Below are 18,715 nucleotides of genomic sequence, written 5' to 3' on the forward strand. Positions count from 1 at the left end.
CCTGGACACTCCCTCTACTACAAAATGTTGGAGCATCTGTTCTTCTGCCTTCTGGCCCAGGATCATCTGACAGACCTTAGTGCTGCAGAATTATTAAGGGCTGATTACTCTGTCTAGGCAGATATAATCAGTTGACTATTCTGCAAGTGTGTCCTTTTTCTGGACAGTAATTTGTCTGTAGAAGGAAAGAAGCAATTCTTGAGATGGTTAGCCTGTGAGTTAAGGGACTATAGCAAATTCATGGCTTGGAGTTTATTGTTAGGGTGTTTTTTATGTTTTATTTAGAAATAGCTGAGTGGAGTTAACAGCCAACACTCCAGATTACCTTACATGAATAGTTGGTTTTCAAAACGTCAGAAGTCCACAGAATTGACGTGACAAACATTTCTGTATTAATGTTCATTTTGATTAGAGACCTGTCTGCTCCTGACAGCTTCCTGTATTGAATTCTAAGAAGAAATTGAGCATCTTTGGAGTTAACTTCAGTTGTGGTGAGACAGCCACTAGACAAGTGCATTGCTTTTGATAATGCATATTCCATGATCAGTAAGAAGGACATTCTTGTCAGAATGACCTAAGATTCAGTCTTGTTAAATAAAATAAAGAGGGGAAATGTGGAGAGCTTTGGGGGCAGCTTAGCAGGAATCTGACATTGGCCAAGGACAAGGAAATGGGCTTTAGGCAGGAATCTGACATTGGACCATGACAGGAAAGTAAGTTCAGGCAGGAATCTAATTTTAGGCTAAAACAAAAAACAGTAATTTCAGTCAGGAATCTAATCCTTAGCCTACAACAAAAAAAGTAGGCCTCAGGCATGAATATGACTCTGGGCTAGGACAGGGAAGTAGGCTCAGATATTTTTGTCATCCTGATAAGCCCTTAGAAACAGTGATCATGGGAGTGATGATGGGACTTTGGTTATTGCCTTGTGATGCTTTTAGTCTTTGGACCCTCATTAGAGATAGTTTACACCATAGACATGGGTTTGAGAAAGCAGTCCTCCACTACTGTCTGGTGACGCTTTGACAAAAAAAGAAGGAAGATGAACATAAGCTGTCTCAGAGTTCTCCTAGGAACAGGCAGAGGGGAGGAGACATCCTGCCTCCTCTCTGGCTCCTACTGGAGAAATGCTTGGTTCTGGATCCCTTAAGTAGGGTATCTGGGTCCCTTTCATGGGCCATCTAGTGTTCTTCACTCTCTGTCTATTTTCTGTCCTTGGTGCACCGATCTGTCCATGTCTGTTTATGTCTGTGTTTTTGTTTCATTGCTTGAATGTTGTTCCGTGTTTTATGATCAAAGGAAAAAGAAGTTAAAACTTTATCTGCTGGTTGTTCACCTCTTGATTTAGTTTTAACTCATTTCAAAAAAAAGAAAAAAAGGAAAAAAAGAAAAAGTAAAAATAAAAAGCAGTTTCACTTGGCCTTTGGAGCCCCTGCACCTGTTTGGATCTAGCACAGCTGGAGAAGCCCTGCCAGGGGCTCATTGTCTGTAAAAGCCTCTCTTAAAGGGGCCAGTAGTTTTTTTGGCTTCTATGGTAAGGAGCTGATGGTTGTTTCTCCTAGAAAAATCTGACTGTGATTATTAGGTTCAGCAGGTGACAAGATGCTCCTCTCTTGAAATTACAGCTAGAAAAAGTAAGAATTTTGTCTGGTCTAGATATATAAAATGTATGCAGCCACTTTGTTTTTGTTTCTGACTGGTTTTAAAAGTATAAATATGTTCTGCATGTCTTAGTTATACATTGTTAGCGCATAAGTTTATTGGGTATGATTAAAATTTGTAACATTGGTAACAAAAAGATGGCTTAAAACTGGTAGCTCAGGGTTGGAGTCATTCTAAACAGCAACACATGGCATAAACCAACCCAGGGAAACAGGTCTCTAAAGACACGTCTTAACTAGGTAATATTTTATGTATTATAAAGACTTTTGCAGTTAGATCACAGGTTCAGGATTTTAACTCACTCGTATTTGTAATTAAGAAAAAAATCAAGCAGGTGGAGATTGTTGCATGGTTTGCTGCAAAGGGTCGATGGGGCTATGGAACTTGTGGAGGCAATGCAGCCTGCCTTGCCTACTCCAGCTGCCATTCCAGGAAATGCATATAGAATTATTATGGGTTTTGGAAGATTGTTTTTATACTGTTACTTTACATTCTGGTGGCTGTGGAAGGTTTGCATTTAGTGAGCCTGCTTGTAATTTTAAAGAATCCATGAATCAATGATTGGAAAGTTATGACTTAGTCCTACATTATGGAAAAAATTTGTTACTGCTTTGGTACAAGAAGTTAGGACTTTGAATTCTTCAGTGTATATTACTCATCATATGGATATTTTACTAACTGATTCCTGTGAAGGAGTTTTATTCCATCCTTTGCTCTTCTTATACAACAAGCTTTAAAATTTTAGAGTAGTTGTTGCTCCAGAAAAGATTCAAAAGCAATATTTTTTTAATATTAGGGACCTCAGCTATATCCTAAGCAGATTGTGGCACAGAAAATTCCAGTAAGAAAAGATGGGGCTGGAGAGATGGCTCAGTGATTAAGAGCAGTGAATGGTCCTGAGTTCAATTCCCAGCAACTACATGCTGGCTCACAGCCATCTGTAATGGGATCCAGTGCCCTCTTCTGGCCTGCAGGTATACATGAAAAAAAAATAGTTTGCTTTTAATGATTTTCAAAAATTGGCTAAGACCTCATCTTAAGCTTACCAGAAGAGAACTTAAATCTCTGTTTGATGTTCTCAAAGGAAATGCCAATCCTAAGTCCCCTAGACAATTAAGTGAGGAAACTATTAGTCAACAACAGATACATTACATAGGCTATGATCAATTGTTGGCTGCTTGCATCCTTGCAACAACTCACGTGCCCACAGCAGTCCTTTGGCAAAAAGGACCATTAATGTGGATTCATCTTTCTTCATCTCTAAGTAAAGATTTAACACCCTCTTATGAAGCTATAGCTGTGTTAATACAGATCTATAGGATAGAATCAAGAAAATATCTTGGGAAAGAACCTGATGAAATATTTATTCCTTATTCCAAACAGCAGTTAAATTGGTTATTGCAGAATACTGATATTTGTCCTATTGCATGTGCAAATTTTTCAGGAAAAATTGGTAATAATTATCCAAAAGACAAGCTGTTACAGTTTTCCTCTATGCATGCTTTTGTACTTCCTATGAATTTACACATGCATCCCATAGAAAATGTTCTTACTGTATTTACAGATGGCTCATCTAATGGGAAAGCAGCATATGTGACTGGATTGCATGTTCACTCTCTTTGAGTTTCCCCGTGCTTCAGCACAAATAATTGAACTACGTGCTGTAGCTGCTGTTTTTGAAATGCTGAAAAACCAAGGTTTTTGTATACTGGTAGCCAATATATAGTTCATGGTTTACAATTACTTGAAACTGTTACTTTTTTAGATATTGCTAATTCTCATTTTGTAATTATTTATGCAAATACAACTTAATTTAAGAGAACGTACAGTTCCTTATTTTGTAAGACATTTAAGAGCTCATTCTGGACTACCCAAACCCCTTAGAGAGGGCAATGCCACAGCAGATTAGTATACTAGGAAGGTTATACGCCTTATACAGGAACAGTTAGCCAAACAATATCATTCATTTTTTATATCATCAAAATAGTAATAGCTTGAGACAATAATTTAGTATTCCTAGAGAGTGCAGAATGAAAGGTACCTTTTCCCCAAGGCTGTCAGCCTGTCAGGCTGAGTAGGCTGGAACACACTGTTTACCACTAGAGACCGAATTACAAAGGACCTGGGAAGCTGCCTGCATTGGAGACCCTAAGTCTGCCACAGGAGTTGAGTTGAATAGACTGCCTGCTGAGTTTGCTCACTACATCTCTGGCCCTTGATTAAGGATGCACACCCCTCACAAATGCTTCTGAGTTGAGGTGTGGAAGAAGACTCTTCTTGTGGGGGTTGGGTCTTCCCCTTTTTATTTGATGGTCTTACATTAAACTACAAGCCTTGATCAGAGAACTTTGTCTTGGCTTCATCTCTTCCCGCCGTTGTTTCCCTGTTCTCAGCTTCTCTTACAGGTGAACCCCATTCAGCTGTTGCTGCAGGCGGCAACAGAATGGCGCCTTGAACATGGACGGACCTGAGGACAAGAGAGGGACAGCTGAGGAACATTGTCTTGTGTAGAGCAGAGCTCTACGGAAAATGGAAGAAGTTTTATTCCGCACACTTAGTAAGTAGCAAACGATTTTAATACTATCGCTAGTTATGGTTAATTGTTGAAGGTCATGTGTGCAGGAAGTGTGTTTGTCAGGGATAGGTTCTAGGAAATAGGTGTTGGCCCAGCGTCCAAATTTACCTAGGGTTGGCAGTATTATGAGACAGGAGAATTCAAAACATTTGCCCGAGGCTTACAAGGATTGCTCCAGGTGGGAAGATCAGGGGTTTCAAATAGTATGTTAGAAAAATTTTTGGCAGAGGTAAATTCATACTGCCCGTGGTTCCCACAGGAAGGAACCTTGAATAAGAAAACCTGGGAAACAGTTGGACAGGTTTTAGGAACTACAAAGGCAGATCCCACCACCCTTTGCCTTTGGGAACTTGTAAAAGATGCTATTGATAATCAAATAGGGGGTAACAGTGAGTTGGGGAAAGGAGAGTATTTGGCAGGCCCAAGAGAGGCAGCCTTAGATGAGAGGAACTGGGTTTAAAAGAATTTGAAAAACAAAAAAAGGAAGAGCACTGAGCAGTATCCATAATTCTGCTTCTTTGTTTGTCCCTTGCCGCACCAATGTCCACGTGTCTCATTGTGTTTCTGTCCATGTGTCTCATTGTATGAATGATTGGTCGTCTATGTTTTATGTTCTATGTTTAATGTTCAAAAGATCATTAAAATTGCTTGATTCAACACTTGGTCTAGTTGAACTTGGTTTTCAAATGCAGTTTTAATATGCAGAGCAGCGGCTGATAAGTTTGCTTAACACCTGTAGCTAAGAGTCAAGCTCAGCTGGAAAAGCCACTTTTAAATGGACAGGCAGGTTTTTTGGATTAAATAAGGAAGTTAAGAGTTTGTCTTAGAAAAATCTCTGTGACAAGGTGCTTTTATCTTGAAATTACAGCTAGAAAAAGCAAGACATTTTGTTTGGTTTAAATATATAAGATGTGTTGTCACTTCATTTTTGTTTGTAATTGGTTTTAAGGTATAAATATGTTCTACATGTCTTGGTTATAAATTATTGGCCTAAAGTTATTGGATATAATAAATAAAAAGGTTTACAACCTTGGTAACAAAGGGTGGCTTAAGATTGGTAACTCAGGGTTAGAGTCATTCAGAAACCAGATGTATAAAAATAAGATTTAAGAACAATGTCTCTTTAGTGAGATATTAAAAGCTGCACTATCATGCATTCATATATAAGAATTGGCAGCAAAACTTTATAGCATAAAGGTAATCTACTTGGTGTTGATTTTGGAGAAAATAGATTGCTTACATCGTTAAAGATTGGTTTTGTTTCTCAAAAATATGGTTATAATCTAATGTTGCAAAAGAGGCTTAAAAACATAGTTAAACTGCCAATATTCCATTGGCTACAGTTGGTAGTTCTATCGAGAGTTTGAGATTTTTTGATTTACCCATGTTTATAGAGAAAAGATACAACACTTATCTTTTAAAGTTTAAAGTTTAAATTTAAGGTTAAAAAATTTTTTTGCAGTTCAGGACTAGCCAGACCTCAGAGAACAGGCCAGAGATTAAGAGCATTTACATTTGAAATAAGACAATGCAGACTGAGCTCTGCAGAAGCTCAGGGGCCAAACATTCCTTTTGTCCTGGGTCTTCTGATGAGGTCCTAGAAATGTGTTTACCTGAATTTGTCTTTTGTCTTCATTGTTTCTTGTGAGAAGAGGGATAAACCTAAAACCCAAAGACTTTAAAACAGTCTGTGGGCTGAAAGTTATAATTATGCTGGAGACATTAAAATTATGCCTACTTCCCTCCATGAGTTATAACTGTACCTGCTGACAAAAATATTGTTCAATTTGTTTTGATTCCTTTATATCCAAAGTTGTTAAACATGAGATGCTTTTGATTCCTCTAATGTATGTAACAATTATTAGAGGATAAGGTTGGATTTTATCTGATATTCTCACTCAGCTAAAAAAGATTAGTTATTAAATTAATCCAAAATAAAGTTCAAATTTAAGATTTATACAGCCTGACTTGCCTACTCCAGCTGCCATTTCAGTAAATACATATAGAATTATTATAGGTATAAAAGATGTTTTTAAACCATTCATTTACATTTCTGGTAAAGGTGAGAGGCTTACAATCAATAAATTTATTCATAATTTTTGAGAGCCCATGAAGCGATACTGTTAGAAATGATTGCTTCAAAAGATGGTTAATTGCTTTACATACATACATATAGATAGATAGATAGATAGATAGATAGATAGATAGATAGATAGATAGATAGATATAGATATAGATATAGTTGTTACTTTAATACAAAAAATTAAGAGTTTAAATCTTTTAGTGTATATTATTCATTATGTGATACTTTATTAGCAGATTTCTCTAAAGAAGTTTTTCCGCAAGCCTTTGCTCCAATATAATGAGCTTTAAAAATTTTGGAGTACTTGTTGCTCCAGATAGAATTCAAAGGCAGTCTCTTTTCAATATTTGAGACCTCAGTTATATCCTAAGCAGATTGCAACATGGAAAATTATAATAAAAATAGATAGTTGGGGCTAGAGAGATGGCTCAGCCGTTAAACGCTAGAGAAATTGAATTCCCAGCAACTACATGATGGCTCACAACCATTTGTGGTGGGAATCTAGCTCCATCTTCTGGCTTGTACGTGTACATGCAAAAGGAAAATGGTTTACTTTTAATCTTGATTTGAGTTTAGTGAATTTTAAAAGTTGTTAAGAGATATTAATTGGCTAAAATCTCATCTTAAGCTTACCATAGGAGGATTTAAACCTCTGTTTGATATTTTCAAAGGGATGCAAGTCCTAATTCCCCTTGACAATTAACTATAAAGGAGAAATAGCTTTGCTGAAAATAGAGTAAGCTGTTAGTTATCAACAGATAAATTATATAGACTATGATAAATTGTTGGCTGTTTGTGTTGTTACTACTCATATGTCCACAGCAGCCCTTTGACAAAAGAAACCATTAATGTGGATTTATTTTTCTATATCTACAAATAAAGTTTAAACATCCTATTATAAAATTATAATTGTGTTTATACAAGATTATATGATAAAATCCTAAAAGCATTTTGGATAAAAGAGTTATTCCTTATTCCAAATAGCAATTAAATTGGTTATTGAAAAATAATGATATTTGGCCTATTACATGGCAAACATTTTAGACAAATTTGATAATCATATGTTATAGTTTTTCTCTATGCATGCTTTTATATTTCCTAAAAATTTACTATGCATGCAGCCCATAGAAAAGATGTTCACTGTATTTGCTATATTTATAGATGCCTCATCTATTGAGAAAACAGTATACATAATTAAATCACATATTTATTTTCTTGAGTTTACCCTGCTTCAACACAATTAAATTATGTGTTGTAGCCACTGTTTGAAATGCTAAAAAATCAAGCTTTCAATTTATATACCCAGAGCCAGTATATGGCTCATGATTTATAGTTGCTTAAAATTGTTTCTTTCTTAGATATAGCTAATTCTCAGATTTTATTTATAAAAATACAGCTTAATTTACAAAACATGTACTGTTTCTTAACTTTATAAGACATTTAAAAGCTCATTGGATTGTCTGAACCACAGGACAATGCCAGAGCAGATTTATATACTAGACATTTTCTAGACCTTTCAAAAATAATTGGCCATACAACCTTATTCTTTACAGCATCAAAAGAGTAATAGCTTAAGACAACAATTTGATATTTCTAGAGAGTGTGCAAGTTGTTCTCAATATCTTCAATTTTTTCATAATGGTCTTAAGCCTTGAGGACTTATATATAATCAATTTTGGCAAATAGATGTTACTCATTTTTGATTAAAAAATTAAAATATATACATGTGACTTGACACCTTTTAGACCTTTTAGTTGCAACTACTTTAACAAGAGAGCAACTAAAAATATAATTAGTTATTGCCTATATTATTTTCCTATACTTGGTGTTGCATATCAGACTAAGATAGATAATGGAACTGACTATTACAGTTATTTGACTACAGTCAAACATTTGAGATGCTTTGTTGACAATTTAATATTACTGATATTTCCTTATTATCCTCAAAGACAAGAAATTGTGAAAGAGATTATGAAACTTTAAAATAATATCTTCATAACTCTCTGAGTGTGGAAAAAGCAGCTAATGGTGCTTCTTCCCTGGATTTACAAGTAATTCAAAAAGAAAAAATTGGCTTTTTTAAACTAGAAAGGGGGAATTATATCCCCCAAGGTCACCAAAAGCACACCGTGCTTTTGTTTTATTTGTTCTAAATTTTCTGCAAACTGATGCTAAGGGTCAGTCTGCAGAGGATCGCCACTGGCATCCAGTTACTTCCAGCTCATTTGCCCGGGTCTTGTGGAGAGACTCATTAACTAATACTTGGAATGGTCTCGACCCTGTTTTAATTTGGGGCCATGGCTCAGTCTGTATTTTTTCAGACAAAGAGAATGGAGCCCGATGGCTACCTGAAAGATTGGTCCATCAAGTGGACACAGATCTTGAGCCTAATAATTATGATTCTAATGAGGAAGATGGCTCAAAAACAGCCAGCTGATTTAACTTGATTTAACAGTCTCCACTCTTGCTGGAGAGCAAGTAATTGTTCTTAAGCCATCCACTTGGCGTCAGACCTTTGTCTGCTCCCTGCTAATTAGCAGTTGAATGAGATACAGGAATCCTTCCACTTCCAATTCTTGCTCAGATAATCCTGTTGCTTTTAACCTCTGAACCTTGTATTTTAAGCAGGTTGATTACCCTCACAAAGGTTCGCCCCCTGCAGGCCAGCGCCTAAGCTACCTAAGCCGCTATACTACTGCTGGTCACCTTCAGCAAGCTCAGCCACCTCCTCCTGGTGGTTACACTTCGTGGTGAAAAAATTGCAGCTAGCCTATTCCCACAGGTTCCTTGGTCTGAATGTGGTCTTGGTCTAAGAGAGTGGGCCAATGATGGCCGGATAGTCAACGATGGGTAAGAGTGTTTTGAGCTCCTATAAACCTAAGGCAGAGGCATACATCATAACACTATGTATGTTCTCCATGATGGGTAATTATAGAAATAATTTTTAACTCCTATAAACCTAAGACAGAGGCATACATCAATATGCTATGTATGTTTTCCTCAATGATGGGTAATTATAGGAGCAAGATAAACGCCGACCTAAGCCAGGCACAGTCGCCCAACCACTCAAGACCCTAGACGGTATGAAATATTGTGCCTGAAAATGTGTATGAAATATTGGCACTGCTGTCTTAAAAGGTTAAGGGGGGAACTGAAAGGTACCTTTTCCCCAAGGCTGTCAGCCTGTCAGGCTGAGCAGGTCGGAACACACTGTTTACCACTAGAGACCAAATTACAAAGGACCTGGGAAGCTGCCTGCATTGGAGACCCTAAGTCTGCCACAGGAGTTGAGTTGAATAGACTGCCTGCTGAGCTTGCTTGCTACACCTCCAGGCCCATGATTAAGGATGCACACCCCTCACCCACGCTGCTGAGCTGAAGTGCTGAGGAAGACTCTTCTTGTGGGGGTTGGGTCTTCCCCTTTTTATTTGATGGTCTTACATCAAACTACAAGCCTTGATCAGAGAACTTTGTCTTGGCTTCATCTCTTCCCACCATTGTTTCCCTGTTCTTAGCTTCTCTTACAGGTGAACCCTGTTCAGCTGTTGCTGCAGGTGGCAACAGCAGAAGTTAAATTATAAAGACTTGTCCTCAGTGTCCTCAATTCTACGTGTACCACATAATGTTAATCCTCGAGGACTTATAACTAATCATAAAATTATAGCAAATGGATGTTACTCATATTTCTGATTTTGTAAAATAAAAATATATACATGTGACTATTGACACCTTTTCAGGCCTTCTAGTTGCAACTGCTTTAACAGAAGCAACTAAAACTGTAGTGTACTTATTGCCTACATTGTTTTTCTATACTGGGTGTTCCAAATCAGATTAAAACAGATAATGGAACTGGCTATTACAGTCAAGCATTTGCGATGTTTTGTCAACAATTTAATATTACCCCATATTAGTAGGATTCCTTTTAATCAAGAACAATATATTAAGAAACAGGTATTGTGGAATTTTAAAACAATATCTTCATAAAATAAAAGGGGAAGTTAGTTAAGTCCCTGTACACCACAAACTTATTTAAACCATGTTCATTTTATTTAAAAAAAAAAAATTAAACTTGGGATGCCAAGGAACTCTCTGCTGAGTGTCTATGGCACCCTACAACTAGGCATATTATTTTTTTGCATGTACACCTGCAAGCCAGAAGAGGGCACAAGTTCTTATTACAGATGGTTGTGAGCCACCATGTGGCTGTTGGGGATTTGACTCAGGACCTCTGGAAGAGGAGCCAGTGCTCTTGATCTCTGAGCCATCTTTCCAGCCCCCAACTATGTTTTCTTATTGGAATTTTCTGTGATACAATCTGTGGGGGAAAACCACAGGGTTCCTCACGCCTCACTGTGTGAAAAAGGCCCATGACAGGGCTTTTTCTCTGTGGAATGGATAGCGTGACATGAGAAATGACTTACCTTGGTTTAGCAAAGTCATTTGACTCAGAGAATCCAGTTTAGTCCACTGTGTTAATGACAATATCATCTCATACAATCCAGGCTGTATCTTCTAGGTGTTCAAGTCTTCTGAAACCATCTTGGGTCAACTGTTACAGGCTTTGGGAATTCTGTCAGCTACAAACTTAAATATAGTATTAGCAGACTTCTGACAAGATTGAGAGCCATAAGAATTGGTTGTAACTGAATAGAATTTAATAGCAGTAGTAAAAATCTATTAAGACAGGATAGGAAAGAGTCTTAAGTAGCTTTGTCAGGTTCTGTAGGTAGAGAAAGGCACATTTTAGTATTAGTAAGGAAACATTTGGCTAGCATACGATCAAATGGCTGGCAGATTGGGGCTATGGGCCACAGGTGCTGCAGGTCAGGTCTGCAATGGCAGAAGGGCAGGACTTCCTACTAGCAGCCGGAAGCCACTGCCCAGTACTTCTGGCAGCTAAAGTCTGCAGTGGGCAAGGAAAAGTAGGCACAAGTCCGGTATCACAGCAACATTCATGTTAGCTGTTCTTGTGGTGGAAGTCCTAGGCAGAGAGAGAGAGAGAGAGAGAGAGAGAGAGAGAGAGAGAGAGAGGCCAAGCCCTTTGTTTGGGTGGTTGTGTACGTGGGGAAGCAAATCTCAGAGAGGGTCCCTGGAAGAATGTAAGGAGTAGACGCAGAGCTAAGGACCAGAGGGGAAGGGAGCAAGCAGGGTCCTGGAACAGCTGCTTTTCAGGCAAACCGGCTGAGCCAAATGGTCACAGCTGGCCACAAATGATGTGGGGGAGGTCTACATCTGCAGGCAGAGGACTGACCCCTGGGTGAGACACGCTAGGGACTAGAACTTGGAGCCAGTGCTCCTGAAAGAGAGAACAGTCTGTCCAAGCCTGGCTTGGGGTACTCAGCTGCAAGAAAGAAACTGTCTCAAGAGGAAAGGAAAAGTGTCTTGCCAAGGGGAGCTCTAGAATGAGGGTCAGGGAAGGAAAGGGTTAGCTCTGAGCTCAAGAAATCTTTCCTTGGGACCATGTGGATGGATACTCTAATCACTGGGGAACAGGCAGAACACATTGAGGGATTAGAGCAAACGTAGATGAATGCTTGGATATAGGGAATTTTTTCCATTTACCAGACTTCTGTATGTATGTATGAAGACCCTTTAAAATGACTGGGTCTAGTGTGCCATTAGGTGGCCATTTTAAACCATTATCTAGAGGGCACCGAATCCAAACTTTATTGCAGAGGTGTATCAATTTGGAAGGCCTCAAATCAGGGATTGATTTTAGAGATCTGAAGTTTTTAAGGAGACAACCCAGTGAGGTGTCTGGGGTGCAGCTGAAGACAATGTAGTACCCATTGGGTGACAGGGAGGGCCTACTGAGCTATCGTATCAGCATCCCGATAGAAAGGCGGTAAGAAGTCAGGCAACAGCCTAGGTAGTCAGGTCGTCATGAGATTACCTAGGGGCCTCAACAAACTCCTGGAGTTCACCAAAAGCAGTTTAACCTGGTACCAGGATTTCTGGCAGCTGCAAGAGCTCAGAGCGGGGAGGGAGACTGTAAACTGCTTTCGAGGGGGGGAAGTCACCCAGCGGCCAATGTCCTAAGTAGTAGTTCAGCTAGGAGGCCAGTCATAGGGACTGGGGCAGACAAATGCCAATACCTCTCAGCCCAGGGAAGGCTGGCCAGGCCTTATCTGGGCATCTAGGGTCCCTCCCGCCAATTGGAATCTCCTTACCAATCAATATGCCAGTGTGTGTTTGCAGGCTTATGTAGTCTGGTATCAGTAAAGTGGAACTGCGAGGTCTGTATGGGCCTGTCTGGCTGCACAGCAGAGTACCACGTGGTGGGCCTCAGGCATAGTTAGTCTGCAGCAGTAGTGGAAATTCACAAGGTCGGTGATGGCAGGTAGCAGGGATGGAGTCCACTTGGTGTAGAGGTGATGGCGGTGGCGATGGAGGCAGGCCACGTGGCCTCAGTATTGCCCGGTTACAGCAGCTAGCAGCTGAGGCAGACTGCAGCATGGTGATCCCCAAAGTTTTTGTATCTGAGTCTCAGCACCAATGAAATGTTTATAAAAAGATGACGAGATAAAGAGAGTATGTTCTGTGGGTGTGTGGAGAGGTATGGGGAAGGGGATGTCTCAGTGTGCCCATGCAGAGACATCTCTTCCCGTGAGGGACCAGCCACACACCAGTATAGTATAGAATAGAGTTTATTGAGGGCATGGAGAGGGGAACCAGGAGGGTAGTAGAGGCAGAGAGAGAGAGAGAGAGAGAGAGAGAGAGAGAGAGAGAGAGAGAGACAGAGACAGAGACAGAGACAGAGACAGAGAAGCAGATGTAGAGAAGTAAGGCCAGCCATGACCACGTGGAGAGAGAGGAAGGGGGAAGGGGACAGAAAGGCAAGAGGGTAAGAGAGAGGGTAAGAGAGTAAGAGATTAAGAGTAAAAGAGTGACGAGGGGGCAAGCAGCCCCTTTTATAGTGGGCCAGGCCTACCCGGAGGTTGCCAGGTAATTGTATGGAGGAGCATACCTGGCTGTTGCCAGGTAACTGTGGAGGTGGAGTTTAGACAGAATACAGAATACAGAATAACAATCACTATGTTGATTTAACCTGTGGAAGTTAAGTAGATAACTTTTGAACCTTAAAGAAACCTTAAAAATTGAAAAAAATTTGGACATATATCACAAGTGTTAGAGAGAAAAGGAGACATTTAAACAAAAAAACAAGAAAATTTTTGGTTGAGAAGCACGGACATTGTTGCTGTAGGTGTTCCTGTTAGGGAGAAAAGGAAACATTTAAAATTTTTGCTTGAAAACCAGGAACAGTGTTGTAGGTCTTCCTGTTGTGGAGAAGCAGTGATGGCAGGTTTAGATGCAGTGGGGAGAGGGCCTTGCTCTGCCATGTGGCGTCTGGGTGCTCTGGCAGAGAGGTCCTGTATTCCCCCCTTTTTTTCTTAGAAATCTTAAATGTAGAGAAGGAGAAAATGGCTAACTTTGAAGAAAGCTTAGAGGAAGAGACATATAGGCTTGATAGGAGAGCAGCCAAGAGTCAGAGAGAGTGAAAGGCTGTGTCTATGGGAGAGACACGTAGCAACCAGGCCCAGCCTGGCATTTTTAGCCAAGAGAAAGAAAGGCAGAGGTGGGGAGGGGAGCAAGCAGGGTCTCAGACCCACTGCTTTTCAGGCAAACCAACTGAATTAAATGGTCGCAGTCAGCTGCAAATGACAGAGAAAAAGGGGGAAAGCCTATGTTAGCCTATGTTAGCAGGCTGTGTGACTCCCTGGGGGAAGAAACACTGGGGACTAGAGTTTAGAGACAGTGCTCTTGAAAAGTTAGCAGGCACCCCTGGGGGGAGGGGCAGAGAGCGAAAATTAGGAAGTGGCCGCCATCTTGTCGAGTTGGAGAACACGTGGGGGGAGAGGGAGAGAGAGAGAGAGAGAGAGAGAGAGAGAGAGAGAGAGAGAGAGAGAGAGAGAGAAACTTATGTTAGCAGGCAGCACAAAACACTGAAGTCAGCACTCCTGAGAATTTGAAACAAAATGGACCAAGGAAAAGAGTCTTAGAACGAGGGTCATAGCAAGCACTGTGGCCTGAAAGACAGCTGTTGCTGTGAAGGAGCCCTCTCTGTGGCCTGGGGGATGGACAAAGTGGAGGCTAGGGAGTCGCTACCATCTTGCCCTTGAGCTGGAGAGCACATGGAGAGGGAGAGACAGGGAGAAACAGGAAGAGAGGAGTTAAAGCAGAGAAGCTGACCAGGGACACATGGAGAGAGAAAGAAAGGGACCTAGTCTCTTTGAACTAGGCAGGAGCTAGTGGTAGCTAAGAATTAGAGAGAAGACACTAGCAAGGAACATGTGGAGAGAGAAAAGGGGGGAGACAGAAAGAAGCCTGCCTAGTCTTGTGAACTAGGCTAGGGATTACTCACTGTCCTGGAGCTTCATGGAGAGGGTTTTTGTGGGCACCAGCGGGGAGGGGGGGGTGGCACTCTTGGAGCTGGCTCTTTCCATGTCCTCTACCACCTGTAGGGAACAATGTAGGCTCATGCGTGGGCGTGAGTCTGTGTTGTCTTGTAGGTCCGTGTGTCTGTCATAGCTCAGTTGACTGGAACCGTGATTGAGCATGGCAGAAGCAGCAGTGTGGGATCTTTAACTGAGTTGGTTCCACACCGCACCAGTGGGCATTATGGGCACCATTTGGCAGGGGAAGTTTTCACTCAGTCTAAAGTTTTGTGGGGTGTAGAACTCTTGAATTGGGGATCCCTGGAGGTGACCAGAGACCGACTGGTCTCAAGCCCTCGGGCTATCAGACCGCTGAGAGGCCGTGGAAGGACCAAGATGAGGGGGCATGTGGGAGCGCAACCGGCTAACCCACAGCCAAGAGAAATGAGGAGGAGGGGAGAAGAAAGGGGCTCTGGCAGCACCCCGCAGAAGAAAGGTTACTGTACTTCCTTGGTTGCACTTCCTGATAGAAACATTGTTATTGAGAGCACAAGGTCAGTCTGAATCCTTACAGGTTGGGGCAGAATGTTGTGGAAGTGTCAGGTAAGGGAACCAAGACATCATTCCTAAAGGAAGGCACCAGGTTTATTATGAGCTAAAACCAGAGACCTACCTAGTCTCAGGTTCTTGGCCACTGTAATAGTGTCATTATGGATTCAATCTCAGAAAGCAGTTCTTCAATCTAACGAAAAGTGTTTAGTTATCAACATGATACTAGGGTTCTCAGGGCAGGTCACTATGGGAGATCACAGGGCTTGTGCCTGAGTAATCATAATGAATGACTCTCTCCTCTGGGATTGTTAAGAGTATCTTCTTGTACCTGGCATGCTAATCCATAGCAGTAAAACTTTTATTTGGGCACCATCTTGCCTTCTCTCAGTTTGATGGCATCTGATAGTATGGTCTTCAGCTACATGGCTTTACCATCAGGTTGGGAGAGAATTTAGTAGCCTTGTCCATAGCATATGATGGAAGTTGGAAGGGAGTCTTCCATACGGCCCTTTGAGGGACATAATGTGAGCCATTCCTGGCACAGAAAGTTTTCCTGTTGGCATTCGATGTCTACTTGGGGTGTAATATCTATTGTCATATGGTGACACCACTAATTGCTTCATATATGTATTTTAGAAAGCTTCTACAGAAGTAGTTTTACATGTCAACACAGAACAAAAACAATCTTGATTACAGATTATGCATCTATAGAAGGACAAGACATGCTTTTGTGCCAACAGGGAAGATGATTTACTGTGACAACATTATAAAAACAACAAATGCCGATCTTACTCTCAGTCAACTAGTCTCCCATTTGCCCTGCACAGAAATTGATGATGGAGATATGGTGTTTAGCTGTAGGCCTTTCAGAGTAGTTGCTTGATGATCCATGACTTAAAGGCCAGAGGGATGAGTGAGGGCCACTTGTGGGTGAGTGGCAAAGAAAGCACAATGTGTTCAGGTTGACAGTGCAAAATCTCTATTGTTACTTATCAGCAAGGATTGTCACCTCCCTTATCCTGTCCTTTGGGGTGTCTTCCTTAGGGGGTTTATTGTTATAACAAACACCATGATGAAAAACCATCTTTAGGAAGAAAGCTTAGATGTCCACATCACTGTTCATCACCAAAGGAACTCAGGAGGAACTAAACTGGGCAGGAACCTGGAGGCAGGAGCTGATGCAGAGGCCATGGAAGTTGCTGCTTCCTGGCTTTCTCCCAATGGATGCCTCAGTCTTCTTTCTAATAGAACCCAGGGCTAGCAGCTCAGGGATGACATCACTCAGAATGAGCTATGTCCTTTCCCATTGATCACTAATTGATAAAATGCCTTACAGCTGGATCTCATGGAGACATTTTCTCCACTGAGGCTCCTTCCATTCTAATAAGTATACCTTGTGTCATGTTGACACTAAACAAGTGAGTACAACTGACCCCTTGTTAATGTAACACACACACACACACACACACACACACACACACACACACATCACTATTAAGCTATAACCCATTTATTGTTATTTGTCCTACAAAATTTCACATTAAACACATAAACAATTAATAAGTTCACATTTTAAAAGTCAAACACATTATTTTTCAGGCACTTTAAAATATCCAATATCTCTAAAGATCCTAAATCACTTTTAAAGGGTTAAAGTCTTTCAGCTATGGGCTTCTATAAAACTTTACCTTAAAATAAAAACTTTCTTACTTCAAGAGAAAAGGACCACAGTATAGTCACAATCAAACCAAAGCAAAATCAAAAACCAGCTATGTAACAATATAATGTCCAGTGTCTGAGATCTACTCATGTTCTTCTGAGCTCCTCCAAAGGGCTTATGTCACTTCTCCACCTCTGAGCTTGTCTTCTAAGCTCCAAGCTGGCTCCACTCCACTGCTGCTGCTGCTGTTCTTGGTGGTCATCTAATGCACCTCCAATACTGCCAGGAAACCTTCCTGCATCTGGGCTGCATGTTTCTTTTTAAGATTTATTTATTCCTGGTGGGAGACACTATGTGGTTGCTGGGAATTGAACTCTGAACCTCTAAAAGAACAGTCAGTGCTCATAACTGCTGAGCCTTCTCTCCAGCTCATGGACTGTACATTCACCATAGCATGTCATAGGCTCTCTTCTTTTTCCCGTGCCTCAACTTCTTTGCATGACTCCTTCAGTCCTGACCTTCAAGTGCCCCTCAGGTTGCACCTTCACCAATGACCTCTCCTGGCGTCTCACAGTACCAAGCATCAGCTGCTCTCCAAGACTCTTTCAAACCAGTACCACCTGGCTGACTCTTACACAGGACCAAAGGTGGCTGTCAATATGTCAACTTGGCCACTTCTAGAACTCAGCTTTTCAGTGTTCTCAGAAAACACTTTTCAGATCTTTCTCCTCAGTAATCCTGGTCTCTTTTGAATCTCTATTAATTGGTTTGCTCCAGCTCAGCATCAATTGTCCCATTAACTCAAAAGTTTCACTTCAATGTTGCTGCTCTCTTTTGGTCAATGATGTCTCCAGCCTCATGGGCCAAGTGTCTTTTGATGTCTTTTGGTGGTGGTGGTGGTTACTGCATCTTCAAGTGTGGTATAGAGGCCTTCACAGACTCTCTCAGGTACTGGAAGGGAAGGGGTACCCCAGGGGAGCTTTGGGAGTGTTTTTATTTACTCAAACTCTTTAAGTCCCCATCAAGGGGGGGGCACTCGGATTCTGCATCTCTCTTGCCTTCCCATCACTTCTTGTAGCAGCTGAAGAGGAGGAGGAGGAGGAGGAGGAGGAGGAGGAGGAGGAGGAGGAGGAGGAGGAAGGGCGCCACATAGAGGCTGATGTGGAGGGTGGCAGGAACAGGTCAGTGGGGTCACAGGAGAGGAGGTGGAAAAGAAGGAGGAGGAAGAAGAGGAGGAGGAGGAAGAGGAGGAGTAGGAAGAGGAGGAGAAGGAAGAAGAGGCTAGGAAGATGGCTGAGTGAAACTACTGGCTGCACAAGAATAAAAACCTGACTGCAATCTCCAGATTGGAGAGGGTAAGCACACTATTGTTGCTGCTCTGGTAAGGTGGGGATGAGCAGACTTTAGGGACTAACTAATCAGGCAGCACACCCTACTGGTGAGCACTAATATAATGAGAGACAAGGTCTCAAAAACAAGCATATGAACAAATAGCTGGGCAGTAGTAGCACATGAGGTAGTGACACTCACCTTTAACCCAGCACCCAGGAGGCAGAGGCAGGCAGCTCTCTAAATTTGAGGTCAGCCTAATTCTATATAGTGAGTTCCAGGAGAGCCAGGGCTGCACAGAGAAACCCTGTCTCAAAAAACCCAACACAAACAAAACACTTACAAATAACAAGCTACATTGAGTGTGGTGCTATATAACAATAATGCCAGCCACTCAGAGGCTGGGGCAGGAGGACAAGAAAGTCAAGCTCAGCCAAACTCATGTACCCAGATTCTGTCTCAAAACCAAAACAAGTAAA

This window comes from Arvicanthis niloticus, chromosome 22 (assembly GCF_011762505.2).
Source record: "Arvicanthis niloticus isolate mArvNil1 chromosome 22, mArvNil1.pat.X, whole genome shotgun sequence".
Lineage (NCBI taxonomy): Eukaryota > Metazoa > Chordata > Mammalia > Rodentia > Muridae > Arvicanthis > Arvicanthis niloticus.